This window comes from Sminthopsis crassicaudata, chromosome 2 (genome assembly GCF_048593235.1).
Source record: "Sminthopsis crassicaudata isolate SCR6 chromosome 2, ASM4859323v1, whole genome shotgun sequence".
In the NCBI taxonomy this organism is placed as follows: domain Eukaryota; kingdom Metazoa; phylum Chordata; class Mammalia; order Dasyuromorphia; family Dasyuridae; genus Sminthopsis; species Sminthopsis crassicaudata.
In genome coordinates, this window is record NC_133618.1 from 633790223 (window position 1) to 633798405 (window position 8183).

Below are 8183 nucleotides of genomic sequence, written 5' to 3' on the forward strand. Positions count from 1 at the left end.
CCTCTGGGGTTTTAAGTTCTAGAGAAGGAGATGTATACATATAATGTGTTGTGGTACAAAGAGAGCCAGAGCTAGAGACAAGAAGATTTGAGTTCAAATCTGGCTCAGATATTCATTAGTTGTGTGACCCTGTAAAAATTTCGATTCTGTCAGTCTTAATTTCCTCATATATAATATAAGGATAAAACTTTCTCCCAGAGTTATTGTGAGTATAAAGGTAGCTATTTGTTTTGTTTTTGTTTTTTCAATTTCTTAGTCTGAGAATTGTCTATTCATATCCTTTGACCATTTATCAATTGGAGAATGGCTTGATTTCTTATAAATTAGAGTCAATTCTCTATATATTTTGGAAATGAGGCCTTTATCAGGACCTTTGACTGTAAAACTGTTTTCCCAGTTTATTGCTTCCCTTCTAATCTTATCTGCATTAGTTTTGTTTGTACAAAAACTTTTCAATTTGATATAATCAAAATTTTCTATTTTGTGATCAATAATGATCTCTAGTTCTTCTTTGGTCATAAATTCCTTCCTCTTCCACAGGTCTGAGAGGTAAACTATTCTATGTTCCTCTAATTTATTTATAATCTCATTTTTTATGCCTAGATCATTAACCCATTTTGACCTTATCTTGGTGTATGGTGTTAAGTGTGGGTCAATCCCTAGTTTCTGGCATTCTAATTTCCAATTTTCCCAGCTATTTTTGTCAAATATTGAGTTCTTATCCCAAAAGCTGGGGTCTTTGGGTTTGTCAAATACTAGACTATTAAAGTTATTGACTGTTTTGTCTAAAGGTAGCTATTTGTAAAATGATTTGCAAATGTTTGAGTGATATATTATTGTTGTTATTATTATTATTTCATAGAATTATAGAGATCCCAAGTGAATCTATGGAGAGCAAATTGGCCTTGGAGTCAGGAATGCCTTACTATGACCTTAGACAAGTCTACTACTTTTTATGTCCCAGGCACCTACGAATATACATTTCACAGGTCCAGTTCCTAACCTGTATAGGGCTAAGTCACCTAGCTGGAGAAGAGGTTATAAAAACAGGAAATAACCTATCTAAATCCTGCCTCTGAGACATAGTGACTAGAATCTCAAGTCTCTCAATCTCTGCATGTCCAGACAGAACTCTATTACAATACATTGCAAAGAAGATGCTATTAGAAAACTCTGATTCAGTTTTTGCACCTATCCATTATAAAATCCTATTTTTAGTGACAAATTGTATCTAGTGGGTCCTACTGAACCCTGTTCAAATCCTATTTCAGGCTCTTGCTGGCTATGTGGCTCTGGTCAATTTGTCCAATCAATCTCTGTGAGCTTTAGTGTTCTCATCTGTAAAATGAGACTAATATTCCCTGGTATGGTTCTCCAGAGGCTCAAAGCATTTTTTCAAACTTGAAAGTAAAATTTAAACGTACTAGATAGAAGGTAAGGTTCTTCTTCTTCTTCTTTTTATAGTAGTTTTTCTTCCCACCTATACGTAAAGACAATTTTTAATATTCATTTTTGGTAAAATTTTGAGTTTCCAAGAGAATATTGTACACAACAAGAAGCTTATGTGATGATCAACTGTGATGGACTTGGCTCTTTTCAACAATGAGGTGATTCAAGGCAATTCCAATTGATGTGAGTTGGAGAGAGCCATCTGCATCCAGAAAGAAAACTGTGGAAACTGAATGTGGATCACAGTATAGTATTTTCATCTTTATTGTTGTTTATGTGCTTAATTTTTTCCTTTCTAATTTTTCCCCTTTGTTCTCATTTTTCTTGTGCAATATGATAAATGTGGAAATATGTTTAGAATTGCATAATTAACCTATATTGCATTATTGCTGTCTAGGGCAGGGGAAAGTGGCGAGAGAGGGAGACTAATTTGAAACAAAAGATTTTACAGTGGTGAATATTGAAAACTATCTTTGCATATATTTTGAAAAATGAAAAGCTATTATTATAAAAAAAAGACAGAACCCTGACTAGAAAATAAACTGTAATAAAGCACTGGAATAAATTCAATAAAATAATTATTATGAAAAATTTTGAGTTTCAAATTTTCTCCCTGTCTTCCTCATCTCCTCCCTCACTAAGATGGTAAGTTATTTGAGATAGGTTATAAATGTGCAATCATGTAAAACATTTCCATGTTAGTCATGTTGTAAAAAAGAAACAGAAGAAAAGGAAAAAATATGAAAAACATAAAGTGAAAATAGCATGCTCCAATCTGCATTCCGATTCCATCTGTTCTTTCTCAGGATGAGGATAGCATTTTCCATGATGAGTTTTTTGAAATTGTCTTAGATTGTTGTATGGCTGAGAAGAGCTAAATCAATCATAGTTGATTATTGTACAATGTTATTGTTACTGTATACAATGTTCTCCTGGTTCTATTCATTTCACTATGTATTAGCTCATGTAAGCCTTTCCAGGTGTTTCTGAAATCCAGCTGTTCATCCTTTCTTATTCACAACAGTAGAAGCGAAGGTTCTTGAGAACAGAGTTTATTTCTGCCTCTGTATTTCCAATCCTCTCCACATAGTAAGCACTTAAGGCTTATCAATAAATCACATGTGTCATTTGTTATTTATTGTAAGGACATTTGGAACATAGAAAGTTATAGATGATAAGGACCTTAGACCTTAGGATATATATAGAAACATTAGAACATGTCAAAGATATATAAATCCTAGGGATAGGGACTACTGAATCTATAATTTGGGTGACAAGGGAAGCTCCTTCTACCAATGTTTTCTTTCCTTCTTTGCTACTTAAAGCCTTAGAGAGTTCCTAAAATAGCAGTTTGCAAACTTTTTGGTTTCATAATCAATTTAGAATCTTAAAAATTATTGGAGATTTTTCAAAGCTCTTTTGTTTAAAAGGATTATAGCTATGAATATTTACTATATTCAAAATTTAAGTCTTAGTATTACTACAAAAAATAATTTTGATGTTGAGAAGTCCCCATAAGGGTCTCCAAGACATCCACATTTTAATTGAGATATCAGGTGACTTGCCCAGAATCATATAACCAGCATGAATCAGAAGTGGGAGACAAAGTCAAGTCTTCCTGGCTTCAATGCACATCTGTTATTTATTCTGCTGTCTCTTAGGATGGGTCTTATAACAAGGAATTTCGGAGCTGGAAGAATTTTGAGAATGTAGAATGCCCTCAGATGGCAGCTTCTTAGACTAGAAGAGCTGGAAAGCACCTATTCATTCAAATTATCTCACACAATTCCCTTGATTTCTAGAGGAGGAAAGGGAGCTACAAAGAATGGGTTAGACTTGCCCAAGACCTGTGCCATTCCATCAGAAAGTATTTAGTACCTCTCCTGTGCATCATGATGAAGGTCAGGCTAGTCCATGGTCCCTCCCTCAGAGGGGGCTTGCAATTTCACTAGTGAGGAAAAACAATTAGATCAGCATTACACGCTGATAAACTGAAGTGCTAACTTATGCACAGTGAGTAGTAATTAGAGAACAGAACAGTATATAATGAAGGGTTGATGATGCTATGTAAAAGATATCATCAAAGAAGCAGAAAAGGAGGTGAGTGAGTACATGTGTTAAGTGAAAGACAACAGGTGGCTAACCAATGTGAGCCCCAGGTAGACCTAACTAGGTGGCACAGTGGGTAGAGTGCTGGAACTGGAAGATATGAATTCAAATCCAGCCCATGATACTATTTGCACGACCCTGGGCAAGTCATATAAGTTCTGTCAGCCTTCGTTTCCTCATCTGTAAAATGGGGGTAATGAACGATAGCACCTAGCTCCCTGAATGTGTTTCTTGCCCTTACTCTTTCCTTTGGGGAATCACATGAAATAATATCTGTAATGTGCTCTGTAAACCTTAGAAATAATGTTATTACTGCATACCCACTGTCAGGAGCTGCATAAAGGCCTCCAATATTTTTGGTTGAACACTGCAGAAATTTATCAAGAGTTGTGTGGGATGATAAAGCATGGGTAGATTAGGATCTGACTCTGAAGGAGTGTGGGATGGACATAGCCTATGATGAGGTAGAGATAATAAACAGGGAGGGGTTAATGGGGACTAGACCCAGCTGAGAAAGCCTTAGGAAGGATGTTCTTAAACTACAGAAGGTCAGACCTGGACTTGAAAAGACTGAAACAAAAAGAGGTCTTTGTTCTCTGAGCCTTTTAGAATGTCTATAATTGGCAAAATAAGGAGAGTAGTAGGTCTAGGGGAAAGAACTCAGAACTTGGCAATTTGGATTTGGATATTGTTCCTGACACTTGCTAGGTGACATGATTATTAAACCTCCCTGACCTTCAAATGTCACAGAATCTCAAACCTGGAAGAAATCACAAAGCACAACTAATGCCAGCAGTCTAGAAAGCAGGTATCCCCTCTAACACATTCCTGACAAGTATTCATCCACCCTCCATCGAGGGAAACTATTCACTTCCAAGGTGGAACAATCCACTCTGATGGTTAGGAGAAGGAGCCTAAATGTTCCCCCTTGCAATTTCTGATCTAGTCTCCTCATTTTCCCATGTGGGGCTAGGCAGCTTGGATCTCCACCCTCTTCCATGTGATGATATTTAAAAGAACTCTGAAAGTCTATGTCAAGTGCTCATCTTCAGTTTAAGGAGCCCTCGTTCCTTCAAAGCATCCTCAGATATTCTGATCTCCAGATCCTTCAACATTTTCCCCCTCTTCTGGCCTTTTCCAGTTTTTTCCATATCCTTCCTCATCTGACACTCCCAGAATCGAAAACAGACTCCAACAATAGCTGACCAGGATGGAGGTCCCAGAACATAGACGATTTCCTTCCTCCCTTCTGTTTCTTTTTCTATACCCTAAAAGCACATGAGCATTTGGGATGGTTGAACCAAGATATCATCCACAAAAACCCCAAGACCTTTTTCACAACAACTAAGATCTAGCCACAAGTTTAGAGTTTCATTTGTTGGCCAAATAGCTTTTAGTTAGCACCCACTACGTGCCAGGCTCTGTACGAGGGTGCTGGAGATACAAAGAGAGGCAAAAACATGGTCCTTGCCATCAAGAGCTCACGGTCTTATACTTGTGCAATTTTTTTTAACTCAACTATTCAATTTAATTCAATAAACATCCATCAACTACCTCCATACCTCGTCAGGAGCAAAGGCCCCACACTTTGGGCTGGACACTGAGGAAATTTATTAGGAGTTGTATGGGATGATAAACATGGATGGATTGGGATCTGGATCATTAGAGGGAGTATGGGATGGACATATTGTGCGGTGATATGTGCCAGTCACTGTGCTAAGCACTAGGCATACAAATAAAGCCAAAAAAAGACAGTCCCCATCCTCAAGGAGTCAACAATTTATTAAGGGATGACAACATACAAAAGAAAACTGAAAAGGGTATGTGTGTGTGTGTGTGTGTGTGTGTGTGTGTGTGTGGTCTTAGTGATTTTCCTAAAGCTCCATTCTGACCATATTTCCTCCCTAATCAATAAACTCCAGTGCCTTGCTATTTTTTCCAGGATCCCATGTACCATCCTCTGGCTATGAATGTCATTCACAAGGTGATCCATTCCTATTTTTCCTGTCTCCTTACATCTTATTCATCTGACCCATTGACACCAGCTCCTCCAAATGACGACCCATTTCTCTGCTTGGGGCATTTTCACTAGCTGTTCCCAGAGACTGGATATCTTTTCTTCCTTATGGCAACCTAACTTTCCTCAAGTCATAGCCAGAGTCCCCGCCGCACCAGCTGCAGCCCTGCACCAATCAGTGTTTGTCACAACCAAAGTGGTGGAAGTTTGCCTTTGAGTTCTGTTTTATTTTCTAGGTGAATTAAGCTGTGCAGCCTTGTGGTGTAATAAGAGGTGGAATGGTCGGTCTGATAATTGGTGGTCTCTTTTGGCCATACCAATAAATGGTGCCTTAGCAGCAGGTACCACTGAGCCCTAAACAGTTTGAGGGTGCTCATTAAAGCATTTGAATTACCTGAACCTGGCTTTCAATTTGAGGATATTCAAAATAAATAAGTACACAGTTAAAAGAATTAAATTATGTAAAAATGAGATAGCTAAGCTCAACAAATATACAAACAAAATTGTACTTATTGTTAAAAAAAAAAAAAGTGGTACAGAGCCTCTGCTTCTACAGTTTGTCCCCATCCTCTCCAATGCGAGTACCCTTTTCCCCCTATGGATTATATTGGTACATAAGTGCTTGCATATTGTCTCTCTGATTAGGCTGTGATGGGCTTCTGGAGAGCAAGAGAGGTTGCTTTTTGCCTTTTCTTTTGTATCTTTTGCCTTTCTTTGAATTTCCAGCACTTGGCATAGTGCCTGATGGTGCTTAATACATGCACATTTATTGACTGTTAGATTGTATTTTGCTATCTTCATCCCAATGTTCTAGCCTATCAAGATCTTTTTGGATCCATCCAAAATATTAGCTGTCCATCTGAGCACTATGTCCACTGAAAATTTGCACGTCATCTGTGCCTTCACCCACACCATGGGCAAGGGTGTAGAACAACACAGAGCTGATAACAAATAGCTAGAGCCTCTCTTATAGGGATCAGACCTCTCCCAGCTCTGAACAGCTTCATCAGCCTCCCCTTCTCCAGCTCCTTCATCTTCTGTCAGAAGTTGGGCTCCTCTCTGAAATCTGACTCATTGGAACTGCCCTCCCAGCTATTGGATGAGGGTCTCCTTTGGAGGGACCTACTCCCAGGTGAGTAACTTAGACGTCACGGTCAGGGGATGAATGGGGAGGAGACAGAAACTGCCTTCTCCCCATTTCAGAGGTTACCTTGCACAAGGTAGCCCCCAGCTAGACCTGATGAGCGCTCAAACTGTTCCTCTACATTTAAAGTACTAGAGAAGGAAGGCAGACCAAATCATTGCCCAGAAAACTCCATGGATGGATAAGTGTGCTATGGTCCATGACAGGGATTCTCAAACTACGGCCGGGGGCCCAGATGCGGCTGCTGAGGACGTTTATGCGGCCCGCCGGGTTATGGCAAATGGGCTGAGCAGCTGAGACAAAGTGTGAGTTTTTGTTTTTACTATAGTCCAGGCCTCCCACAGTCTGAGGGACAGCTTTTAAACTATTTAAAAAGTTTGAGGACCACTGGTCCATGAGGTCAAGAAGAGCGAGACACGGCAGAACCACAAAGCTTCAAGTTCCCTCATCTGCAGTGGAATAAATCATTGCTGCTCCTTCAGACTCAGAACGGTGTTCATTCTTAAGAAAGGAACAACAATATGAACACCCCATTGGCATCTTAATATTTCATCTTCTGGGATCACTCAGAGCATGTGTGTGTGAGAGAGTGAGTGAATGTACATGTGTGTGTGTTCTGAGTATCTCCTCCCTCACAGTGGAAGAGACCGGAGATATTAGAGAAGACTTGAATGTTATAAAAAATCTTCAAGTATTTGAAAAGCTGTTACACAAAAGAGAAATTAGTTGCATAAATATGTCTTGCATGACTTCATATGTATAATGAGAATCATATTTCTTGCCTTCTCAATATGTGGGGAGGGAGTAGAGGCAAGGAGAGAACTTGGTACTAAAAATAAAAATTAAATTAAATTAATTTAAAAAAAAAGAGGGATTAGCTGTGGTCTTCTTGGAACTAAAGGGCAGAATTAGAAACAATTGGGGGTTGGTACAAAGAGGAAAAGTTTTAGACTTTAGATTTTAAGCCAAAGAAAATTCTTCCAAAGTGAAATACGATGCCTTGGAGCAAGCAAATGCAGGCTTTGGGATTTGGAAGTGGAGATTCTCCCATTAGTGGAAGTTTTCAAGTCAATCAATCAATCGACAAATGTTCATTAAGCACCAACTATATACGAGGCACTGTATTAAGCTTCAGGGATATAGAAAGAGGTTCAAGTTGCTGACATACAGCCTTTGCTGTAATGTTTCCAAATATTTACAAAACAAGCTATTTTCAGGATAAAAAGAAAATCACTAAAAACGGGAAGGAGGGCGCTGGAATTCTGAGGGGCTCGCGAAGGCTTCCTGTTCAAGGTGCCCACATATTGCAGGGCACCAGGGAGGCCAGTTGACATCTAGAGGCCTTCTGTAGAGAGGACATGGAACAGATTCTTATTCAGGCATGAGTTGGGCTAAATGGCCTTTGAGGTTCCTGTGGAGAGGCTCCTTCCCAAAGGGAAGTTCTAACCATATCAGCTTCCGTTC